We start from the raw sequence: 27,339 nt of genomic DNA on the forward strand, positions 1-27,339 counted from the left end.
GATTAGAACATTGAGACTGAGATGGGGCACCTGGGTGGCTCAGTCAGTCAGGTGTCTGCCTTCAGCTCAGATGATCTCAGGGTCCTGGGATTGAGCCCCATGTCATCGGCCTCCCTCTCTCCCTCTGCCTCTCTGCCCTGCTTATACATGCACTCTGCCTCTCAAATAAATAAATACAATTCTTAAAAAAAAAAAAAAAAGTTGAGACAGATTAAGTAACATGTCCGAGGTAATAAAAGCTAGCAAGATAATGCTTGACCTTGAACCCAGGTCTGTCTTTCTCCAGTGCCTACCCATTTATCCTCTATGGCAGATTTCCCCCACTAGATGGAAACTCCATTATGTATTTTGCGTGTGTGTGTGTTTACATATGTGATGATAAAATTATGTAAAATGAAAGAGAATCAAAACTATTTATAGTAAAAAGCCTGGAAATAGAACATCAAATATTTTAAACGTGGGTGTTTGGGTACTGGAAATATGGCTAGTTCCTCTGTTATCCACTTCTTTTAATTTCCAATTTTCTTTACTAAGCTTATCCTAATTTCATAAAAGTCTCACCTATATTTTTTGAATTAAAGACATTATTATGTAGAGTGGGATTATTCTGAATGTTCCAAAATGCTAAATTAAGATGCTGCAAGGTATAATGAGGCATAATTCAGTTTAAAAACAGAACCACTTGTAGTCAGACTTTTTCAAAGATGCAGTATCTTGGTTGAACAAATAGTGATCTTTCTGTTTCTGGAGAGGCTAACTCAAGTCTAGAAACACTACAATTTTATTGTTCGGTGTGGTTAAGATTATAATCTGAAGAATCAACCATGTTAGTTAGAAATATGAGCCAGGAAAAAATAAGTCAAGGATTAGGTAGTGGTTAATATGTTACTTCATACTGAGACCTTTCAGTCTGCTTAAGAAGACCTACTTTATAGGCACTTGTAATAAAATATTTGTGTAATGAATACATGAATGTATACATTTAGAACAGGAAAAGTAGACCATGGGTAATATTTAGTTTTGGTACCAGCCATTTTACAAAGTGTGCACAGATAGCAAAGACTGTACTGAAAGAGGGCATGTTCATTTGTTGACTCAAGTTCTAAAGTACTCCTGGCTATTGACATCTGAGTACAGAATAAGTGGTTCCTCCAGGAAGTGTCATTTGGGCATGACCTCTACTCAGACACTCTCCCTCTCTGCTTCCATTCCAGGCTCTTGTAAGCATACCTTTTTTAAAACGAAAAAAAACAGGACTTCTATTAACTAAACTGCAAGTTCCACAAAATCAGGAATCAGGATCTGTTTTGACATTTTATATTATATAATGCTTGATATCATAGGCACAATTATTGAATTAATAGTTTGGCAGGTATATTCAGGAAGGGTTTTTTTTTTCTTCTGTTATCTAAATATGGTTGGAAAAAGTGCTTTTGATTTCAAGTGTAGGCTACTGCAGAGTTTACTTCTAAATATTGCCATTTTTTAAAAAGATTTATTTATTTATTTATTCATGAGAGACAGAGACAGAGAGAGAGAGAAGCAGAAACACAGGCAGAGGGAGAAGCAGTCTCCATGCAGGGAACCTGACATGGGACTCGATCCCGGGACTCTAGGATCACGCCCTGGGTGGAAGGCAGGTGCTAAACCGCTGAGCCACCCAGGGATCCCTAAGTATTGCCATTTTTAATTATCTTTCTTTTTAAAGTTATGTTTCCTGTTATGGGTAGAAACAAAGACCCCACTGATTCAGCCTTAAAACTGTTTTGTTTTTTTTTAATATTTAAATTAAGGTAAGAAAAGCACTATAATTTTTCTTTTCTTTTTTTTTAATTTTTAAAAATTTTTTCTTTTCAGGGTAAAAAGTTGTCAATTTTTGCCAAATGATAACTGCATAAATCAAGTTTAAAATATGGAGGGCAGCACTAGAGTTTGAGATCCTACTTACTTTTCGAAGGTAAACTCTAAACCCACATTCACTTGTGGTCCTACCACACAATTTGTATTACTATGAATAGGGCCAGGCCACAGAAGAACTACAAGTGAAGTAAATGTTTCTGGCAGTTCTTTCATGTAGTTGGAGGCAGTAGTGAAGGGAAATTCCTAGTGCTGAAACCTACTTCTCAGTTTTATAGTGAACAAACTAGATAGGCTCATTTATTTTTACTATTCTGCATATGAAAGTATCTTTATGACTTTTTTGGTAGCTTCTCAGGAGACAGACATATTGTAACCTATAATGGATATTTATCTTTAACAAGGAAATTTCTGAAATTGCACTGTTAATGTAAAAGAATCACCAGTTTACTTCAAAAAGGTGTAATTAGATTTATTACTCAAGAAACATTGTGATCATAGAAGGCATAATAAGATATATTTTCAAAAGGCTGAGGTCAGAAGTTTTGGGGAAGCTGTCATACAATCATTAATAAAAAGATGGGCAAATAAATGTAACAGATTATATTATTCATAAAATCAACTTAGGAACATATTAAAAGTTACTATTTCCTAGCCCACATGCCCATAGACTCTGAATCAGTAGAAATTGTCTGGGGCCTGAAAATCTATAATTAAAAGAACGCCACCCAAAATTCCAATGCACAGCCAGGTTCAGGAACCATGGGCTTTATACTAGGGATAAGACGAGACAACAGAGCAGACCTTGTTCTCAATAAGTGGGTTTGCTAGCATGACTATGAATGTTTAAATTAGAATGATGAGAAGCTGATGGCTGCTGGAATATTTCAAGTAAGAAAAACAAAGCCTAAACTAAGGTAATAACAGTGGGAACAGAGAGTAGAGCAGGCATTTTTGCAACACATTTTATGAGTAATTGGACAGACAGGGTCATTTCTTCTGAGAACTCTCTTCCTGGCTCGTAGATGGTGGTCTTCTCCCTGGGTCTTCACACGGTCTTCCTCTGTGTCTGTATCCTAATCTCTTCTTAGAAAGACACCATCATATTGGATTAGAGCTCACCCATATAACCTCTTTAAAGGTTCTATCTGCAAATATAGCTATATTCTGAGGTTCTGGAATTTTGAAAAAATTTTAAAGTAATCTCTATTCCCAACATGGAGTTTGAACTCATGACCCCAAGATCAAGAGTCTCATGCTCCACTGACTAAGTGAGGCAGACATCTCTGGAGTTTGGAATTTTAATACATGAATTTGGGCTGGGGGGCGGGGCACAATTCAGCCCATACACCTAATTAGGAAAGGAATTAAAATGGACCAACCAGGTTCTTAACAAAAGCATCAAATGCTTAATAAATGTTACCTTCTTCCCTTAAATTTCAGTCCCTTTCTCTTGAGGCCATGTAAAATCCAAAATAGAAAACTGGAAAATAATACATCCGAGAAGGGCTTCATGATGGAATCCTTCTAGATATCAGAAGTTTTAATTATCAAAATAACAGGGATCCTAAAGGAATAATCTTAGGTAATCCTTCTAACTTTGACCTGCCTCGAGAATAAATCAGAGGGAAGAAGTACATTCTAGTTAATGCAGGGCTTCAAAAGAACTCACCCAGGACTCTTCCCAATTCTCTTACCTTGTGGTAGAAAAGGTATTAAAAGTATTATTCATCTATTGCCTTCTATGACTATCAGCATGCAGTGAAACCATCTCAGAATTTAATTTTCTTTATATAAGTGTAGTTATCAGGATCGTTTTGGTTGCAAGTTACAGAAATAACTCAAATAAGCTTTAGCAAAGCAATTTACTGGTTCATGGATCCCTAGAAAGTTTAGTAACAGGAATTAAGGCTCAAAATCAGCCTTCCTTGGGATCCATAAACCCATTTATTCTCCCTTTGCCTACAAATCGGCTCCATAATTCCAGTTTAAAAAATTACAAGGACAGATTATGATTGGCTCAGCTTTGGCCACGTGGGCACCATATGACCAATCAGGAGTCCAAGGCCAAGTGATAATACAATTCCTTTCTAGAAATTTTCAAACCACAAATATAAAAATATTTGAGTCCTTGAGAGTTTGAGTAAAAATAACATTCTACACATATAAAGGGTATTCTAAGAACTTAAAATATACTTATCATTTTGAGTATTTAGCTATGTCCACAAAAAAAGTTTAAAAAACAGAGTTTTTAAAATAGCTGTCAGTATGTTTTGGTATTTTTAGTCCAATACAGTATTTACCATCTTACCGGTTTGTTTAGGCTGAACAGAAAAATACTTATTCTTATTTCTACTCTTTTTTTGTTTCCCAAAGTTCTTATAGCTTGATAAATAAATGTGGTCAAATTCAATTTCAGTATAACCAGGTTTAGTTTGCAAGTTGAACTTGAGTATATTATTAATTTATAACATTATAGAAAGGAAAGTTTTGTGTTATTCAGGAGGAAATTAAATGCTAAAAAAAATATTTATTTTTTTAGGGATCCCTGGGTGGCGCAGCGGTTTGGTGCCTGCCTTTGGCCCAGGGCGCGATCCTGGAGACCCAGGATCGAATCCCACATCGGGCTCCCGGTACATGGAGCCTGCTTCTCCCTCTGCCTATGTCTCTGCCTCTCTCTCTCTCTCTGTGACTATCATAATATATATATATATATATATATATATATATATATATATATATATTTTTTTTTTTTTTTAAAGATTGTTTTTATTTATTTGAGAGAATGAATTAGAGAGAGCACACAAGCCGAGGGAAGGGCAAAGGGAGAAGGGAAGGGAGGAGCAGACTCCCCACTGAACAGACAGCCTGATGTTGGCATAATCCCAGGACCCTGGGATCCTTGACCTGAACTGAAGGAAGATGCTTAACTGACTGAGGTGCCCCCAAAAACTTATTTTTGAATTTAGTTTTATGGGCAACAATGAGTGAGAATAAAAAGACAGAAAAGAATGAAAATGGTAATTCCAATATTTGAAGCGTTTGTGGGTCTGATTTTGCTTTTCATCCTTTTTCACTTGATTCTTGATCATTTATTTGCTCCCCACCCCACTTTTTTTTAATAGTGTGCCTGTGATTTCTGACTGTGGGCTTATACTAATATCTGTTAAAATTCTTGGAATGATGGAATAAGGATGGGCTCTCTAGAGTGGATTTTCTTTTGATTTAACTGAGCCCAAAAGGCACAACTAGGGACCAGTTTAAATTCTTATCTTGGAATCTTTAGACCACTGAGATTATGTGAATTTTTGCTAGAAAAAAAGTAAAGCTAGTTTATGACTGTGAATTTCAGAGATTTTTTTTTCTCTTTAGTTATACATTTAAGACTTACAAATATTTCTTGCAGTCCTCTGTGGGATGGATTTATTTGTAGACCAGGTTAATGATGAGGATATATCCACTTTGGATTCTAGCACTAAGCTTTGGGCTTTGTCACTTTTTTAGTACCAGCAAGAATATGAAAATAAATTTCTTACTCACTCCATTCAGTAATGTCCTTAAGGTAAGTGATACTTCAGTGTTCAACAACCATTTGTGAGAAAAATCATTTGTCCTCTACATTAATGTAGAAAAACATGATAAAATTTCATATCCATCAAAGATGAAAAAAATCCAAAAAGAAAAAAAATTTAAAAAGGAAAATTTCTTAACTTGATAGAGGGTATCTACAAAACCCCTACAACCTAATGGTGAATTTTCATAGCATTTTCTTTTTCTTCTTTTTTTTTTAAAGATTTATTTATTTATTCATGGGAGACACAGAGGGAGAGAGAGAGGCAGAGCCACAGGCAGTGGGAGAAGCAGGCTCCTAACAGCGAACCCGAAGTGGGACTTGATCCTGGATCCTGGGATCACGCCCTGAGCCGAAGGCAGATGCTCAACCGCTGAGCCACCCAGGGGTCCCTCATTTTCTTTTGAGAGTCAGGAAAAAACAAAGTTGTCTACTATCACCATTTCTGTACAATACTGGACTAGAAGTCTATTTGGTGGAATACACAAAAATGAAATGGTGTAAGAACTGGAATAAATAAAACTGAAATTACTCACAGAAGAAGTCATTGTTTTCATAGGAAATATAAGAGAAAATACAGATAAATTATGAAAATTAATAAGAGAGTTCAGAAAGTTTGCTGGATAAAATAAAAATACAAAAATTACTTTTGTTTCCATGTGCCAGAAACAAACATTAGAAATCTCACTTTAAAAATGAAATCATTAAAAAAAAATGAAATCATTAAAAATAAATAATTAAAAATATTTTATAAAATAGCATTTAGAGATCTATCAAACATGGTAGAAATAAAATCTTTTTTTTTAGAGATAAAATCTTTTTGAAAAATATATAAAATATTAGATATATATATATAAATTACATAAAATCTAAGACTTCTATAGAAGAGAAAAGGGCCTTAGAAACCAAGATAACTCTTGAGGAAGAACAAATAGAGATTTTTAAGTTAGCAGTGTAATATTAGTAAGGATAGACAAATTGGAAGAATAAAACAGAGCTAAAAATGGGATCATAAAATATACAGAAACTTGATTCATGAAAAGATTAGCTTTGAAGGTCATGTGGGAAAGTATGAACTATTCAGTACACAATGTACTTTCTATTTTTAAAAAATTGTTTCTACCTCACACCATACACAAAAATTTCAAATGGATTAAAAGCTTAAATATAAAAAGCAAAATGTTAAAATACTTGAAGATCAAGGGAAAAATTTCTTATATAAGAAATATTAAGATTAGGCAAAAAAGGTAACTTTGTTAAGTTTAACTGCATTAAGATTCAGAGATCTGTTTATAAAAGGGCACATTAATGAAGTGAAAAGATGGGGAGCGTCCAACCACTTCTGGCTTGATGCCGCTCTGTTTGAATCAATATTTAGTCAAATACACTCTAAAATAGAGGAAAATGCAGTCCATAAACTAGAAAAAGATATTTATTAAATAAAAAATAATGGATTAGTAAAGAAACTGCCTATAATTCAATTAAAAAAATTTTTTTTAAGATTTTATTTTTAAGTAATCTCTACACCCAAGGTGGGGCCTAAGATCAGGAGTCACATGTGCTACTGATGGAGCCAGCCAGGCATCCCTATGATTCAATTTTTAAAAGTTGGTAAGGAGAATCAGTACTTCATAGAACAGGAAACCGTAATTGTTGTTTGTTTTTTGTTTTTTATATTTAAAGGCTTTATTTATTTATTTATTTATTTATTTATTATTTATTTATTTATTTATTTATGAGAAAGAGACAGCACAGCCAGGGGAAGGGGGCAAGTAGGGGCAGAGGGAGAGGGAGAAGCAGGCCCTCCGCTGAGCAAGGAGTCCAATGCAGGGCTCGATCCCAGGACCCTGAGATCATGACCTGAGCCAAAGGCAGATGCTTAACCGACAGAGCCACCCAGGTGCCCCAAAAACCCTGATTGTTAATAGAATGAGAAAAGATACACAATCTCATTAGTACTCAAAATTTGAAAATTGAAACTGAGGAATTTAGTCCAGATAATTCTTTGTTGTTGGACCATTTTGTGTCTTGTAGAGTGTTCAGAACATCCCTGGCCCTCATCTATAAGAAACCAGTAGAATCCCCCAAGTTATAATAACCAAAAATTGCGAGATATTGCCTGGGGACAAAATCACTCTAGGTTAAGAACAACTTGCCCTAGAGAAATTTTTTTTTATTTTATTTGTTTATTCATAAGAGTCACACAGAGAGGCAGAGAGAAAGAGGCAGAGACAGGAGAAGCAGGCTCCATGCAAAGAGCCTGATGTGGGACTCAATCCTGGCGCTCCGGGATCACATCCTGAGCTGCAGGCAGACACTTCAACCACTGAGCCACCCAGGCATCCCGCCCTAGAGAAATTTTTGTACGGATCCATTTATACATGCTCAAGAATGTTCATAGCAGCACCATATAAAGAGTAAAAAACAAAAGCAAAAAACTAGAAGCAACCCAAATACCCATCAGTGTTAAAGACAAATTACATCATACAATGGAATACCATATAACAGTGTAAACTAATGAACTGTAGTTTCGTGCTGCAAATCTTTGAAACTGAAGAACTTAAAGTTGAGTGGAAAAGATAAATACATATATTTTCATTTACATATCATTGCAAAACATGTCAACCAAACAGTAACAATATGTTTGGGGGTCCAAATACATGAAATAAAATTACAAGGAAAATATTAAAAGTTAGGGAGAATTTAGGATAATGTTTAGCTCTGGTTGAAGGAGAAGATAAAAGAATTGTAGAAGGGCACAAAGAGAACTTGCTTGAAAAGTCGCAAGGGACACAGGTATTCATGATATATTTCTTATATAGGTACTGGAAATTTTATTTTTTAGTCACTAAATATTTAAAATTTTTAAAAGGAAGCAAGTATTTTCATCTTATAAACTGTGAAAAGCAATGCAATAATACATCAGAAATGTCTATTTATTTAATAATTTTGATTTGTATGTTTGAACTGTCATGGTAATCATTTCTTAAGCCAATTTATGATATTGCTTAGGAAAGTTCTGAGTTTAAAACAAAATGGATTAACCACCCATCAAGAAAGACATCCTGTCTTTAAAGACAATGGCTATTAACAGATAGCATATTTAACTAACTCCTCTAAAAGCAGAGCTTTATTATTACTGTTATTTCGAAACAGAATAATCTAGTGGCAGTAATCAATGCATAGAGTGAACTCCCTTTTATAAAAAGCCCATCAACTGTTTTTTGCTAATTAAGATGAATATTATTCCTGTGAAATGAACCAAAAAGTTATATGAAACCGGAAATCCCAAAAGAGATCTATAATCTGCAATAATAATTGCATGCAATTTTAATTGAAGGAAAAGGAGAGAACTGTTTTTAATCTTTGCTTTTTTCAGTAACTTAAAACTAATCAACCTGTTGGCCAATTAACAATTCTTTACTATTACTACATCTGACCTAAAAATTGACATTTGATATATTGGAAATTGTTGTGGAATTTTAAAAGATAAATGGCAAAGTAACTATTGGCTATAGTTAACTCTAATATGGAATTTTTGTCATTAATGAAATAAAGTAACAAATTTTTATTAATGTTCTCAGAAAGAAAATATATTTTATTATTCATTGAAGACTAGATGCTGTGACTATTCACAGAAATATGCATTCAATCTTTGTTCATTAAGTCAGAATTGGGAATGAGAGGAAAGATCTATTTTGTTGAAGTACAGATTAATTACACTGAGAAATTTGCTTTATTTAAATAGTTGGCATTTATCTCTAATCTACTAGAAAAACTTATAATGTTGAAGATTCATTCTAGTTTAAAGTTAGTTTGATTAGATACATGTCAAACAAAATATGTACTTACACTTCAGTTCATGTAATAATTCAGAAAATTAGTGGCTTAAGTTTGCACAGTTTAAACTCAGAAAGAAACAATTGGAAAGAGCAGATGTTTTAGTTATCCAATCATTTCTTACATTAACCGGATTTAGGTTATGGATGGAAAGTTTTGTTTTTTTCTAAAATGTCATATGGTATGTCAGTTGTACTAATGATAGAGTAGATGCAAAAAAGAGAATATGAATTAAAAATTTTGATTTCCCAATATATCAGATTAGCATCTTGGCAGAAATAAACCTATGCAAAATATACATTTCCATATACAGATAGGTATGAATTTGGCTTCCCATTCTCTAGAAAAGACTGATGCTAGATTTTTCCCTCACATTATTTACAGTGCTATTTAAAGCTAAGTGAGAAATTCCAGGTTAAGTTTTTAGGCACATTTAAAATATATGCAAAGAATATCATCAAAATACACAATATAGAATCTCTCATTTACACAATATAATTTGGATGAGACTCAATATAAGTGAATTTTGCAAATGAGTGAAAGTTACCCTTTTAATCATTAAAACCTTTTTCATTCTAATCACTCCAAATCTCACAATATTATGCTTTGTATAGTAAGTTTAAGGATACATCATTGTGTTATAAAACTGTAGGGCTAGAAAGGAATTCAGGTTTTATATATAAAAAAAAAATCTACCGGTATAACTCTCTGATTTAAGAGATCAGGAATTTGAAACCCAAAGTTTATTATATATCTTCTCAAAATCAAACAGCTAGTTTTTGGTCTCTCAGCTCTTACAGCTGGTAAGTAGGTGCCAAGAGACTCTAACTTTTCAACTCATTTCTCTTGCCCCTGGAAGTTTTTATAGTATCGTTTCTAGCTTGTGAGCTAGACAATGAGAACAAATTGTTTTAATTTTACGTAAACTCAGAGCACGTGGGATGGAAGTGAGAATTTGGGAAGCATTAACATGAACAGGATTAAGATACCTGCTAGAGCACTTTTTTTCTTTCCTAAATTTCTTCTTTCCTAAATTTGTCCTAAGACAAATTGGCTTATGTCCAGATAAAGTTGCTGGATATTTGACATATAACTGCAATTTATATTTTTATGCTAAGTTTTCACCCTATAATAAATCACTCTTGAGAAGAAATTTTTAATCTCAAAATATCCCATTTGTTCTGCTATTATGTTTACTATTAATACATGATTTATTAACTTTATTTAGGTTAAAAAAACTCTTGTGCTAACATATCCTTATAATTGCCTAGTTGTTTATTTTGCTTTCTTTTAATCTTGGACCTTAAAATAATTCTGCACATTAAACATGCAGAGATGACTATTAGTTGTAGATGAGTAAAGTACACAGATTTTAGATCAAGTTTTTTGTTATTATTGAGTAGTTTGTGATTTACTGATTTAAAGTGTGAGTTATTGTAAAAAGTTTAGCTTTATGTTTTAGCCTTTTCCTAGCTAGACCTTCTCTCTTTTCAAAAAAAATTCTGTTTATTTATCTATAAAAAATTTTATTTCTAAGTAATCTCTACACCTGATGTGGGGCTCACATATACAACCGTGAAATCCAGAGTCACATGCTCTACCAACTGAGCCAGCCAGGTGCCCCTAGACTTCTTCTGAAAAAGTTCATAAAATATCAAATTCTTATATACTGAACACCAATGTGAATCTGCAGATTTTAAAATTTCAGTTTTAAAATGTTTATTTTTTCACACACATATGCCTGAATTCTAGGAGTACTTTTTTATTGGAGTAAAATTAAAGTGACAGCTCTACCCTCATTTAAAATCCTTCCTTGTCTTTTTTTAAATACAATTAATCTTCAATTTATATTTTTGGTACCTTCTGAGATTAGATGGAAGGGTTTTTTTGCTTTTGTTTTTGCTTTTTAAAAATTGTATGAGATCATTTTGATTCTGCAATTGGCACAAGAGGTATTTCCTCTGTTAAATATATATACATATTTCATTAATAATAAATACATTGTTTTGCGTAGCCTTTTCAAATAATGCTTTCATTCTGATTATAAAAATAATACACATCTATTATAGGAAATTCAGGAAATGAAAATGGAGTGAAGACTATTAAACCACCCACATTCCCACTGTTTTGTGCACCTTTTGTGAGACTTTTCCCGAGCCTACAGTATGCTCTCAATTCCCTCCTGGATACACACGCATATGTATACACAACATTTAATGTACGTATTCTGTGCCCTGCTTTTTCACTTAATAGAACTTTTTGATGTTTGGTTTATCTCAAAGAGATTTTTTTTTTTTTTTTTTACAGTGAGAAATTCCTTCTTTTTATAGCAAATACCCAAGACCACTGGAGGAAAAAAAAAAAAAACATAGGAGATAGTAATAACTTGCTGGGAAATATCATTTTATGTTGACCTTTCCCATTCAATAAAATTAATTTTTATTGTTATTTGAATTGTAAAGAGGTTTTGATTAAGATTAAAACTAAATATTACCTTTTTGCATCATAAAAACAAAGGCAAGAAAACTATGTGTTTAAACAAAATCATATAGTAGCTAGCTTGCCTAGAAGTTATGATATATGCTCTTAAAAAACAAACATTTTTAAAGTCACAGATGCTGCAAAGCCCTGGTCAAACATAAATTACAATCAGTTTTTATGTAACAGTAAAAATTCCAAAGGACTCTGACTCACCCACTCTCAATATGTATCACAGATACGCTTTTTCTTTATGCTCATAGAATATAAACCACATTTATTTCTATATCTGTGTATATTTTAAACTAAATTACCCCAGAAAACAAAATATTGACTACACTGTGTTCAAATGAAATACAACAAAGAAAACAGAAACTTTATATTCCCTCCGAAGAGCCTATAGCATATATGGTCAGAATTTTGGAATGCTTATAGAATTTGAATGCAGCATCCATTTATTTCAAAAGTATAAGCCACCTTATAATTATTAAATCATTCAATATATTTAGCAAATGCCACTCTGCTTTTATTATAACAATTCACTTTTTCTTGTTTGTGTTGAATACTATCATATATAGAAAAAGCTCTTTACTTACCATTCTGGGAAAGATGAAATTTATCATTATGCCATAAATACCCTGGAAAGCAAAGAAAATATTATTATTTATTATACCTCCATCCACAGGGGTTCTAACTGCCAAATGTAATGCATCAGCAGCAAAACAAAAATGAAGTAAATCTACTGCAGAAAACACAAATCAGTGTTCTAAGAATTATTGAACATGTATTACATGCCTTTGGATAGAGCTACTTTAAGATTAAGCAATTGTGATAAGTAGTTTCAAAGTCAGAAATAAAACGTTTTATTTTCCCCATATAAATATTTTAGGATTAAGAGAATATTTTCAATGAACGGTTTTTTCTTCTACCCTTTCACTCCGTGGAATCTTTCATTGATACACATGGAATAGCTACCTAAACTCTTTAAGGGAAAACTGAAGGTCATTCTACTTTCTTGAAGTCACATTAATGACCATTTGAAAAAAAATGTGAGTTAGTTTCCTGTTTGGAATCTTGAACCGGAAATCTGATGTAGGAACTGAGAACCAAAATCAGGAGTCCAAGCTCCTACTTTTTCACACTAAATAAATGATAATAAAGCATTATTTATATTCTTATTTTTTTGTTGATTAAAAACAAGGTTCTAATTGCATCACATAAGAAATAAAACAAAATTATATATTAAAAAGCCATTTGCTCCTGAATTTATTGTGCTTTTTAAAAATTTTCAATACTTTCACATTTAATAATTAGTACAAAATAAACTTTCTAATGTCAATAGTTCTAATATAAAGAAACATGTCAGGATGTAAGAAAATCTGCTTTTCTCATATCCTGATAATATTATTACATATTGGCCATTTTCTATTCCTATATTTATTTATATTTTTAATTTCATAAACTTAATTTGGAGAAAAACATAAGGAGTTCATCTCCCTCAACCCCTCTACCAAAACTAGATGATAGCTAAGGAAATTTAAGTAGATAATATACTCAGAAAAGAGTTTTTATTTGAATTTTAGGATTCAGGATTATTTTTGAATGAAGTAATTTTGAATAAAAATTATCATGTGTCAATGTAATCTAATCATTATTTCTGAAAAAGCTAATGTTTCTATAAATGAGAACTAGCTAAAATTTCAAATGACAAATATATATTTTTAAGTAAGCTCTATACCCACCATGGGGCTTGAACTCATGACCCCAATATCAGGAGTTGCATGCTCTACCAACTGAGCCAGCCAGGTGCCCCTCAAAGGACAAATATTGATGTTCACAGAATTTACTGACTTTTTTCTGGAGAGTAAAATGAAGATTTGAACTGTGTCCTACTTAGATTTTGACATCAAAGATAACATATTTTTTAGACATTTTTATTCTCAGAGAAACATTTGGGTAGAAAATATGGAAAAAATTATGTGGTGATCCACGAATTCTGCCTATGAGTGTAGTTTCTTATAAGAACACTGTTTTCCTACTTAATGAGAAGTATTAATAATTTATTTTGAGATTTGTATTTATTGATTTTTAATGAAATATTTTAATGTAAAGAATTCTTTAACTTAGAAATACTTTACTGTATGTGGTGCTTATTCCCAAAGAATTATTGATAAAATTTTTGATATTATAATTCATATTTATAATTTCCAAACTGCTACAAAAAAAAAAAAAAAAGCAAAGTATTTTTAAGCACCAGTTCCTGAAGAGGGCAGCACGTTCTAGATATTATTGAATTCTAAGCTCAAATATGACAGCTTTGGCTTTAGTACACTTTTTTTAAGAACTTGAGGGGAAAAAAATGGATATTTTTTTATAGATGTCTGCTCCCATGATACAATAAACTAGCAGAAATTCTAGGCAGCTGTAGACCAAGGTCAAAACTGTATTTGATTATTAAAAAAGAGAACATTCAAATTAGACACCTAAAGCAATGTATTTAGAAAGGGAACAACAAAATACTAGTAAGGAGACTTTCCATGAGGAATGTGTTTTATCTTAATACTGTAGATAACTTTTCCTATTGGCAGCGCATTGACTGTCAAAACTACTAAAGGGGTTAGATTTAATTATCTCACTTCTTGCACATTTCATCTCAATTGCTATGGCAACATTCAGTTGCCTCAGCAGCAATGCACACTTTAATCAGATATTTCCTCCTTATTTCTCTATGAGCCAAAACTGTATAGTCAAATTTACAACCAAGTCCTGATGAATCTGATAACACTTCCTACAATTTAATGGGCAACTTGCCTCCACCCACACATATAAATATTTTCAGAGAGGCTTGTAACTATTGAACAAGTATAAGACTTGATAAGAATATACATTTGGACTTCCCTATTTCACTGATTTTTTCTCTCTTTCTCCCACTATTCCTATATTAGAAGTTTTGGACCAATTTGAAAATCACTCCAGCGAGTCACTACCATGGGCCATCTAACCTCAATAGGAGAGCCAATGAGTAAGGGAAACAACCTCTCTCATTCAAATGCCAACCCTCCTCAAGAAGCCTATTGGATTATTTGCATTTTGTCTGAATATACTTGGAATTGGCACATCAAAGAGCCTCTTTCTGTTTCTTGAAAGCAGGTAAGAGAAGGAAGAAAAATAACTGAAGACAAAGCAAAACCTGATGATATAGGAGGAAAATGGTAAAGTATCAGACTTAAACAGAGGGCTAAGCATGAAGAAAATTTAGTCAAGCTTCAGAAATAGTAATTTTAATGAGAAGAAAAAGGATGATGCATTAAATTGTTGATGTCACGGGTGAATATTAACCATCTGCATTGTTGGACAGGTCATCATTTTGGATTTTGCAAAAGACTAGAGAAACTGTTGTGGGCATACAAGGAATACTCAAACTGTCTTCAAGTCTGATTTAAAGGATTAGCCTATTATATTTTCATAAATGCTTGGAATTTTTCAAATAATAGCTATATCTTAATTTGATATTATATAATAAATTTTTTAGAAACTGTAATTAAAAAGCAAAGTGATCTAAGGTCTTACTAACAATTTTAGTGGCTGCTAAAATTTGTATTTAGATAGCAAACATTTTATCCTGAAGTTGTGATAGTTCTCTGGTGAGAAATTTAATACCAGTAGCTAACAGTAATATTTCAGCATGACTTTTCAATCACCACTTAGTAATGTATAGTAAAATTTTCATTAATGAAAGCAACCAGAAAGATGCTTTCTGTAGCTGGGTCTACCAGTCTGATATTTTAATAGCAATTTCTAGATTGTATCTTACGTGTTATAGACCTCTAAATATGGCATTCAGTCAATACTGAACCAAACATAAAAAAGATTACTTAAGGTACAGGTTGTACATATTTTTAACTTTAATTGAGCTGATTATTAACAGACTACTGTTCAAAATGTGGTTATTGAAAATATAGCTGTTCATTAATGATGAAGTTTGGATGCCATATAACCTTAAGAGTAGCTGAAGGAATAGTAGTTTTTGTTTTTTGTTTTTTGCTTTTGTTTTAAAGATTTTATTTATTCATCCATGAGAGACACAGGGGGGGGTTGGGGAGAGGCAGAGACACAGGCAGAGGGAGAAGCAGGCTCCATGCAGGGAGCCCGATGCAGGGCTCCATCCCAGGACCCCAAGATCATGCCCCGAGCCAAAGGCAGACTCTCAACCACTGAGCCACCCAGGCGCCCCAGGAACAGTAGTTTAATTAAAAAGAGAAACCTGCAGAGGAAGAGAAGCATGGAACCTATCTTCAAATATTTGAAGGGCTTCTTATAAAGAGGCAGTATCTTAAAAAAGCAAGACAAATGGTAGAAATTTTAGAGAAGTGGATTCTAGCTCTATATAAAGAAAATTTTAAAACAATTAAAATTTCTCAAATCATGGCTCAAGCTACGAAGCAGTCAGTTCCTTGTCTAGACATATTTCATAAACTGCATACGGACTCTTTATTTCCTGTTGCTTGAATTCTGGGACAACATTGTAGAAAATGTGGTAGAACCACTCCACAGATTTAGGTGTGGGGGTTCAGAGGCGTCACTTCTTAATGAATTTTTCAAGTATCAGTGCTTCATGTCAGGATGGAAAGCTAGCAATGATCTGCAAAGAGCATAGTCAGCAGCAAGTTTGCAAATCCTACTCTGGAGAAATGGTCTAAATGAGAAAAACAAACAGTTCTTAGTGAAGAGTTATCTAAAACCTCCAAGGAGACATGTAAATCGGTCCTAATTGGCACTCTTTCAAGAACCTCAATAGATGCCAGGGAGTGACTAGGGGTGAAGAATGAGTTTCCTTTTCAGTCTTGACTTGGCTCTTCTACCTCGAGCTGGGGTGCTGCCAGACAATGTGTATGCCGCTGACTACGTTAGACTGGTTCTCTAGATGAAAGGATTATTTTGGCACTATCCTCAAACTCTATATTCACTTAAGAAATAATAATTGCTCAATTAAGGGTCCAGAGCTTTTTTTCCTGCACCTAGAGAAATTAAAAGTTGAAGAGAAAATTGCACACGATATGAGAATGTTCATCTTCACCACGATTGCTGAATAAGATAAGGGAAAGTTGTAACTAATTTGAAGATGATAAATATACGGAAATTGCTGTTTCTTGAATCAAAGCAATGGGCACGCTTTGTGATCAGATCCTATAAAGTTCTAGTTTATGTTAATTGGAAATAAACTCTTTTTACTTGGTTGGATTTTTGAGACTTCCTGGTGTGATCCTGCTCTCAAATCATATTGAGGGGAACAAGAGGCTCACAAAAGGTCTTGCATTCTATCTAACCCGAACGTACTCTAGCGCTGTTGCTTGGAACATGAGATCTTTTGAGGAATGCCGGTCTACCAGAAGCATCTGTTTCTATCCAAAGAGCTGGTGGCTAGTTTTGCAACTGTAAGGAAAGCTAACTTTAATTCTTACGCTCAAAGAATATGGGATGTTACATACTCTCTCCTGCTCCTCCGGGCTTCTTCAAATCAAACCTTTATATTAACTTATGTTGTTTAAAATTCTATCTGGTGAGGTTTTGCTGGCAAATGGTCTTGAAGCTTGTTTCCTAACTGCTCATCCCCAAAAGCTTTTACTAGCCAATTCCATTTGGTTGGCTATACTCCAAAACAGTCTCTGGTGAACGAAAACATTATCTACAGAGAAACAGAAACTTCCATGGCACCCTGGAGGAACTTTTTGATCCAAAAGACACTACTAGTAAACCAAAGTGTCATTGCAAATTCATGAACATTTCCTTATGTCATGAAAAGCAGTAGGAGGAAAGGGCTGCGTTTGTGCAATGGCTCTTCCATGTGTGTAAACCTAGTCCTCAACTTGAGATCAAAGACTGTCTTCAATCAACAAGTATTTATTTAGTGCATACCATGTCTGAAGCTTAAAGAGTCAGAGAAGGACAAATAGGAGCTATTTTAAAATTGTACTATTTGTTGAATGAATAAAGAAAGACCTATTGCTGTCCTATAAAAAACCTTAATCAGCTATGAGATTCTAAAGTTAACACGAAACAAAGCACAGTATCTCTGTCTTGTCTCTATCAGTTAAAATGTTTAATCTATTTTATGCCACAGAAGGTTTTAATATATTTCAACAGCCAATTACTCCCCTCATTTAAGTAGTTTTAACAATAGTAAAAAAGCACAAATCATGCTGCTTTGCATGATATGGCCCTGCAGCTCTACATCTGCCCATTTGTACTTCTTGTCTATGGAGCATAAGGTATCTCTACTAAACCATTACTGTTCTGATTGTGAGCTTAATGAAGGCAGGGAAAGTCTGTTTTTGTTTGCTTTCTGGCCAGTGCAACAGTGCCTGGTAAATGATAATAAGCATTCAGAAAATGATTATTCAATAAATAATAAATAAGAAGAATGAAATGGTATTGACCTAAATGCAAGATTGTTCAGGAAGGTTAGTGTGGCTTGGAATGGTGTTAGTTTGATGGAAGCTATGGGATTTTTCCATGGGTCCTTCAGAAATAGATAAAATTTAGATGGGGGGGGGAGGGAGGAAATAAGGTATTTCTAGTGGTGTTAAGATTATAAGCAAAGGGATTGTTTGGATGCAGAGATATTAATGAAAGGATTTCCTTCTTCTTGATGGAACTGTGCATTGGGTTATGGGTTAGTGATTTTGGTTGGTTCAGATTAATGGATATTGTACAGTGGTGTTTCTCAACCTTTAATTTGCATTCTTGGGGACTTTTTTAAACTGCAGACTCTAATTTAGTAGGTCTGGATTGAGGTGTGACATTATCTAACAAGTCCCAGGTGATGTTGGTGCTAGTGCTCTACTCTGAATTGTGAGACTGTGGAGGATCCTTAAAGCTAGACACAGTCATTTGGGCTTGATACAGCAGGTATTTGTAGACTACTCTATGTTCTCCAGTAGTTATAGTATGATTAAAACTGCGTTTAAGAAGATTAGTGTGTCAATCTTATGAAAAGTATGCTAAAGAAAAGAGAATGTGGATATAGGAAAACCAGCTGGGAGGCTGTCTTACACTTTATCTGCATATTTCACAGATTTGGTTTTCAATTACCTGTTGATTGATTAGTTTGTGTGGACATGGTCAATTCAAAACTACTTTCTCAGTGGAATAACTGCGCCCACTGACTTTTTTGAAAACAAGTCAAGTTTGGGTAAAACACATGGGGAATTCATGAATGCTCTTCCCTTCCTCTCCATCTGGAAAAACTGCATTCCTTATTAAAAATAGTTGAAATGTTAGCTCCTCTGTTCTTATCATACTATAAAATTGTAATTATGCCCTCACATTGTATGTCTCAGACTCTGATCTTATTATATCATAAAGATAATAATAATAATAATTAGCAATAGTAGTACAACTAGTGTTTTTTGAGTGCTTATTAGTAGTGCCAGGCAAATTGCTAAGTTTTATAATTAAATCCTTATAACAATGCTGTGAGGAATACTGCTATTATCATCCCCATTTCTACAGTTGGAAAAAAGAGTACTTGCATGTCTTGATATGGCGTTAGCTACATGCCAATAAATATATTTATTCAGAGAATGATTAGTCAAGACGTGTTTTAAGAAATCACGGATTTCTTTTTTTTTTTGATTTCTAAAATTTATTTGAGAGAAAGAGAAAGCAAATGAGGAAGCATAAGCAGGGGTGGGGAGAGGGAAGGAGAAGCAGACTACCCACTGAGCAGGGAGCCTGATGTGGGACTTGATCCCAGGACCTCAGAACCATGACCTGAGCCAAAGGCAGACACTTAACTGACTAAGCCACCCAGGTGTCTCAAAATCACTGATTTCTTAATGTAGCTTCTATTTTTGCTTGCTATCTTTGTTTTTGATCCTTGGTCTCAAATAATTATAACAGATAGGAATCTGTGAGTGTTTCCTATGTCCTAGGTACTACTTTATGCAATTTACATGTGTTGTCTCACTCAATGCTCATAATAACCCTATGATGTAGATGTAATTATTACTCTTGTTTTACATATGAAGAAAGTGAGGCACAAAGAGATTAAATAATTTGTCTAAGTTTCCCTATATAGAGCAGAAATGTAGTCTGAACCCACTACACTGTGTTACTACTGATCTTGGTCTAACTTGTCTTTAGTAACATGGAATTTTGAGTGTTTTCTTAAGTGAACACTGTAAATTTCTTCAAGTCATAATATTTGTGAAAAGTTAATTTTCTCACAAGAAAGAGTCCATGAAATGGAAGAGGTCATATTGTTATATTTTTGCTTCCATTAGTATATCACAAGCCTGACCAAGAGGAACTCCTCAAGATTGGCAGACATTTAGACATGGGAAATTTTTTTTTTCAGTGAAAGGGTAGCAAATCTCAGATAACCTGTGGTCCCTATACTCCTCACTTCTCCAGTCATACTCTAAATCCCTCATGCCTGCAACTTAATTCCACAAAAGAATAATAAGTATTCTCCAAATAGGGAAAGGAATATTCAAAAGATAATCTCCTTTAAACTTTTTTTTTTGGCTTTAGGGAAAGCTTGTGAGGTGAATAATGATAATCTTTCAGATATTTTAAATGCCAGATAGGATAAAAATTATTACTTGATTGACTATCTAAACTAGCATTCAGGTACAAGTAGAATATCATATTCCATATGAGCTTAATATTCTGAATTTTAATATTTAAATTTCAAATGGAAAAATTGATATTACAATGTCATAACTTCTGAAAATACGCACTTGCATATTTTGTTATAAATAAAATTATCTGATTTTCCCAAATACATTTTCAATGTATTTTCGAGTATATCCTTTTTTTAATTTTTTTTTTTTTGTAATTTGAGAGAGAACATGAGCAAGGGGAGAGACAGAGGGAGAGGGCGAGGGAGAGGCAGACTTTCCCGCTAAGCAGGGAGCTGCGGTCCATCCCAGGACCCGGGACCATGACCTGAGCCCAAGGCAGATGCTTAACAGACTGAGCCACCCAGGTGCCCCAAGCATATCCATTTTTGAGAACACATTCAACTTACACTTCATAAATTTACTTGCTCTTCTAAATTTGGCTGTGTCTGTTGCACACGCAGACATTGATAACATTGAATAGATACAGTGATATCTGTAGCTCTATCTTAGGTTTCTCCTCATCCATGACCTGAATGGCCATTTCCTGCTGGAAATTTATTCAAATCCATGCAGGGAGAGAACACTGCAATCTATTATTTGCCACACTATTTAGAAGTAGTTGTATTATAGTAATGTAAGTAAATACAGAAATGCTATCTATCCGCATATTATTTCTAAGTTTTCTGCCCCAAGGAAGTATCATACTTTTCTGTTTACATAATATTTATTTATGTTTTAATACCTATCTTAGAGATTTGGATCCTTCCTACTGAAGTACATAAAAAGATGTTTAACATTTAAACAAAAGAAAACAGAAAGCCATAACTACAACCATTAGTACCAAACATTTGAGAAGTCTTAATCATTTTCACTGGAACCCCCATAAAGCATAATTGTTTTTTTAAATTATTTTTCCTTCTTTATTTTTATTTTTATTTTTTTCCTTCTTTATTTTTAAATGGAGGGTCCTGCATTCTATACTTCAGATTGTATTATACAAATCATGAAATATAAATGACCTTTCTATAAGCTGAATACTGTTTTAGGATTATGACAATATTTAATGGAAAATATTGAATTTGAATTTTTTAAAAGTTATTTTCTTTTTTTTAAGTTATTTTCTTACTTTGAAACAATTTCAAATCACAAAAATGTTGCGACTGAAGTACAAATAACATTGTTCCTGAATGATCTGAGAGTAATGAAAACCCATTACTCCTGAATACTTGAACACATTTTCCCCAAAAACAAGGACATTTTTCTTTATAAATGAAATACAGCCACCAAAATCAGAAAATTGATACACCATTATCATATGATCCTCAGACTACATTTAAGTTTTGCTGCTTGTTTCAAAATACTCTTGATAGCCAAAGTATCCAGTCTAGAATCAAGCACTGTGTTTCGTTATTATTCCTCTTTTGTCTCTTTTAATCTAGATTTCTTCAATTTTCCCATTATTTCCATGGATTTTTAAAAAAATACAATTAGTTATTTTGCAAAATGCTCCTCAGTTTAGGTTTGTCTACTGCTTTCTTATTACTGAATTTAAACTATCTGTGTTTGCAGAATTGTTAAAGTGATGTGTTCATCTTACAGTATCCTATCATTTGGTACATTACTGCGATAACTGTTAGTATTAACTCATTTTTAAGGTGATCAATGCAAAAATAATTTTTGTAAGTATATTGTGGAGAAGTACATTAACTTCCTTTTTTAAAAGATTTTATTTATTTATTCATGAGAGACACAGAGAGAAAGAGAGAGGCAGAGACACAGGCAGAGGGAGAAGCAGGCTCCATGCAGGGAGCTCGACATGGGACTCAATCCCGGGACCCCAGGATCACGCCCTGGGCTGAAGGCAGACGCTAAAGCGTTGAATAACTTTCAACTTACTTACTTATGTCAATATGAACTCATGGATATCCATTTTATCCAATAGGTTGTAATCTGCTGTTATTATTATTCTTATCCACTTTGATCTTCAAATAGTCTCATATATGGGCAGTGTGATCCTTTTTAATCTAACTTCTTTCTTTGACATTTCCCTGGCATTGTTTTGAATATTTTCATATTTATGTCACAATAAGATAGGCTCTTTTTCATGCCCCAGCTCTACAAACAGCTCTTCTCCAAGCAGTCCTAGTTTCTTTTATTCAGAAATGTTATTTAGAAACCAAGATTTGGGAGGTAGGTGTGCCTGTTGCTTTGGGTGTGTGATTGTTCTCAGGATCTGGAATTAAGGAAATATATGTAGGAAAAATTCATCTATCTATCATCTATTTTTACACACACATATATATATTAACATATATCTATATCCATACACTAGGAGTTCACACTGATATGTCAGTTTTTAAACCAATACCACAGGATCCAACAGTTTCTCTCTTTTTATATTTGTAACTACTTCTTCAATAATAAAATCCCTAACTCCCAATTATCCTTAATATATATATTTACTTGATCAACTTCTTTATGTATATCCAATGTCCTATTGCTGCTAAACATCCCAGTCCTCCTCCCCTACCCCCACATGCTCTTCTCATCCTTCTTTTTTGTTTTTTTTAATTTTATTTATTTATTCATGAGAGACACAGAGAGAGAGAGGCAGAGACACAGAGGGAGAAGCAGGCTCCGGGAGCCCAATGTGGGACTCGATCCCGGGACCCTGGGATCATGCACTGGGTGGAAGGCAGGCGCTAAACCACTGAGGCACCCAGGTGTCCCTCTTCTTATCCTTGTTGAGCTCCAACATTGCTCTTCAGGCTACTGAGGCTCTCCCCTCCTACACTCTCTATGGATGCTAACCTTACTTGTCCTCCTCTAATGAGTTTAGGACTAAATTGTTTAGGAAAGAGAAGGGAAGATGGAAAGGAAGATGAAAAGGAAGAGAATGAGAATTTTCAGTAGTTTTAAATTATTTATATGCTGTGTAGATTCTAATGCTATTGCATATTACATATTTAATTGAAAACTCTTCTTATTGAGAAACTAAAAACAAGATAACAAGTCTACTTTAACTAGATTTTACATATTTGACAAATATTTATTGAGTACCTACTCTGTGCCAATATAAATAATTTTTAGTAAAAACCCAATTAACTGAAGTTCTCAATTAATCAATATATTTTACTTACTTACTTTTCAGGGAAATTGGCCAATTAAAAGAAATCACATCCAAATTGAGGATTTATTCCAAACAAGGTCAGTCATAAAGTCAGTATGGATTTTACTATAAGTCCCATGAAATATATTATACTATATAAAAGTGATATTCAGAATTATGACCCTGAAAAGGAATATGAAACTCAATCACAATCTAAATAATGTTAGAAATATTTTCAGCAAATGTTTTATTCTGTTAATCATAAAACCATATTCCCCATACAACCAATTTCTAGTTTATTTATTCATTCAACAAATATGTAGGAAGCATCTATATGTGTCAGGCACTGTTTAAGAAAATAAAAATCTATTGAAATTCTTGTTCTGATGGAGTTTAGCATGTAGTGAGTGAAAAAAAGACAAACAGGCAATATGTGCTATTCCAGGTTATTATAAATTCAACGAAAAAAAGATAAAGCTAGGGGAGCTGCCTTAGCAGATGGTTAGTTTAGGTTTTCCTTGCCATCAGTTTGTCATTTATCCAATGAGATTCTTTCTCAACATGAGAAATATATTGTTCTCATATTTGCTGGTTTTCTTTAGTATGTTTGGGTCAAATTTATCATGAACTCTTAGTTGTATATCTAAATCACTTTGCACACTGGACAGATATCAATCAAGATAGTAAATAGGGGAAGGTAAAAGGTCAAGAGAGTTATTTGGGGGAAGCAGTTTGAGTGGGTTTTTAAAAAAGGAAACTTTCTTATACTGCTTCTGTTTTCTAAGTGAGTGAAGATATCTTCATAATGTTAAAAAGCTTATTTTTGTTAAAAAATATTTTCACAGTAGCTATTCACTATTTGAATTATACTTCAAATAGTATGCTGATAGAGCTTATGTATCCTTGAACAAGAATGAATGGAAAATGAAGTGAAAATGAAGTGATTGAGGTAGACAAAAATCTGAAAATCTTTCTATTGTTCATTATCGTAATTTCCAGATATGTATATTTTACTAACTCCCACAAATGGTGACTCTATTTTAACTCCCACAAACAGTGACTCTACTTTAATAATTTGAGTAGTGGGGAGGCCTGGGTGGCTCAGCGGTTGAGCATCTACCTTCGGCTCAGGTCGTGATCCCGGGGTTCCAGATGGATCGCGCATCAGGTTCCCCACAGGGAGCCTGCTTCTCCCTCTGCCTGTGTCTCTGCCTCTCTGTGTCTGTCATGAATAAATAAATAAAATCTTAAATGATAATAATAATAATTGAAATTGTGGATATGGCCCAAAAACCATCTATTATTGTCAAGCAAAATTTGGTATTTTATTCCTAAGCTCAACAATATCTGTCCACTCCTATGTTTGTGTTATAAGTTTAAAGAATTGATAATATCAGTTTAACAGAAAGAAAAATTAAAAAATGAAAGTGGTTACATTCTAGGATGGATTAGTAAATAGAAGTCAGTAGCACCTATATGTAAAAGAAACAGCACTGGACAGGAATTTTGAAACTTGATTTGAACTCTTCCTAGTTCTTGTTGGGTAACTTTGGGCAAATAACCCCTACTTTCTATATTTCTTTTTTTTTTTTTTAAGATTTTATTTATTTATTCTTGAGAGACACAGAGAAAGAGGCAGAGACACAGGCAGAGGGAGAAGGAGAAGCAGGCTCCATGCAGGGAGCCCGACGTGGGACTCAAACCCAGGACCCCGGGATCACGACCTGAGCCGAAGGCAGACGTTCAACCACTGAGGCACCCAGGCGTCCCCAACCCCTACTTTTTTATCTCCAATCTTCTCTTTGGAAAAACAAAGATGATGTTAGTGTCTAAAGTCACCATTTAGAAACATGATCCTAGAGTTAAAACAAACAAACCAACCCGATAAAAGAAAAATACCAGCCTTATGTGTTTTGACACACACACTTTCTTCCACTACACACACACATACTACTAAAAGAAAAACTATTTTTCAGTCAAATAAGAGAATATGTTGAATACTCAATTATTAAAATTCCTATTCACTAAGATTAGTGTTCTGTTAGTTTCAATCCTTTCAAAAATTATAATAATCCTCTCAAATGATTATATTTGAGAAAAAAAAAGGATGGGAGAAATAGTTACATTATATTTCTCTTTTGATCTTTATTTTTTTGATAGGATTCACAAAAGATGTCTACATTTTAATCATTTAGACTTTCCATATATGCAAAAATACATTTTATGAAAAAAATCCTGATACATTATATATTGTTTCTCAAATAAATAATAATGTACAAGGTTGAATTAGTTTACTTATTCTCAGAGATAAGAGGATCCAAAATAACTTTTATACTATTTAAATTATAGGAAAAAATCAGTAATAAGTTTTATTAACTATAATAATACCTTGACTTTTATGTAACACATTTATTCATGGTAAAGAATACTTTACAAAATATGCATGTGATTTTTCTAGTTCATTTTCTTTTTAATTAAAAAAATGTATTTATTTATTCACGAGAGACGGAGAGAGAGAGAGAGGCAGAGACACAGGCAGAGGGAGAAGCAGGCTCCAGGGAGCCCGACGTGGGACTCGATCCGGGGACCCCAGGATCACAACCTGGGCTGAAGGCGGCGCTAAACTGCTGAGCCACTTTGGCTGCCCTCTAGTTCATTTTCAAATGTATTTTATAGTTTCAAAAATGTATTTCTTATACTCATTTTGCCTCCGTAACATTTAGCATCTGATAACTTTTCGATTTTAATGAATTATTCCTTTTGAATGTACCAGTTTAGTATATATATTATATACACATATATGCAAAGGCACAATGTTCACTAGTAAGGACCTTACAGTCAGTATTTAATTTTATTTATTTGTATTTTTTTATGTGGAATGCTTCAGGAATTTACATGACATCCTTTGTGCAGAGGCCATGATAGTCTTTTCTGTATCATTCCAGTTTTTAGTATATGTGCTGCCACAGTGCACACTATGGTATTTTAGAAATCAAAACCAAAACAAAAAACTTTCCATAAAATAATCAGAATATGCAAAAACTACCACTAATATTATTTACTTTTATTTATTTTTGTGCATTATAATATTCTATAATAAGTTCCATTTTATTTTATTTTTTTAACCAAGCAGTACCTGAATCCACTAAAAAATTTCCTCTGACATACTGACATGCTTTTATACCCCTATCTAAATTGATGAGCATCGGAATACTCATGTTTTTTGGCCTTAAGCCATTTTATAAGGTAAACAAAGTCACACGAGTATTTGTTAAAACCTCAACTACTAAACCAGCGAACTATCCAGTGGATGGCAAATTTGAATGGGAAGGAAAAGCAGCTCAGAGATCTTATTAGCTGGCTGGTACAATATACATAAAATGAGCAGCCTAGAAACACAGGATAGTGGTATTTATGTTGCAGTGATATTTGTTGTAAAGCTACATTCCCCCCTTAAAAATCCATAAATACTATTTATGTCTTTTTCACATAAATTTATATTCAAAGGTAGAACCCAATTATCTGTCAGAAGGATATTTTAAGAATGAATTGAAATCATATTTATAAAATTAACACTGTGTCCTAAGAGCTCAGCTCTGTTTTAAGTGCATTCATCTTCACAACAACACTGCACATATTAGGTTGAGCCATATGAAATTGCCATTTCTGTGGGTGAAAAACAGTTGCATATCAGCAAAATTCTATTTCGACCTCATTCTATTGTTTCAGGTTACAAAGGTAGAAACCGAGGACAGTGGTTAAGTAATCTGCCCAAGGAGAATCATTGTTTTTCTCATCTTACAATTGAGAAAGCTGATGTTTAAGGAAGAACAAGCAACTTTTCCAAGGATATGCAG

At 33.5% G+C, this 27,339-nt stretch overlaps 1 protein-coding gene and 1 non-coding gene across 2 annotated transcripts in view; both read right to left on the reverse strand.

Annotated features, from left to right (window-relative positions):
* ADGRL2 (adhesion G protein-coupled receptor L2) overlaps positions 1-27,339 on the reverse strand; it is a 619,868-nt gene that overhangs the window by 212,300 nt on the left and 380,229 nt on the right.
* Positions 26,350-26,456, reverse strand: LOC119872398. The gene has a single exon (XR_005361490.1). It is a non-coding gene; the product is annotated as a U6 spliceosomal RNA (small nuclear RNA).

The sequence above is a fragment of the Canis lupus genome, chromosome 6 (genome assembly GCF_011100685.1).
Source record: "Canis lupus familiaris isolate Mischka breed German Shepherd chromosome 6, alternate assembly UU_Cfam_GSD_1.0, whole genome shotgun sequence".
In the NCBI taxonomy this organism is placed as follows: Eukaryota; Metazoa; Chordata; class Mammalia; order Carnivora; family Canidae; genus Canis; species Canis lupus.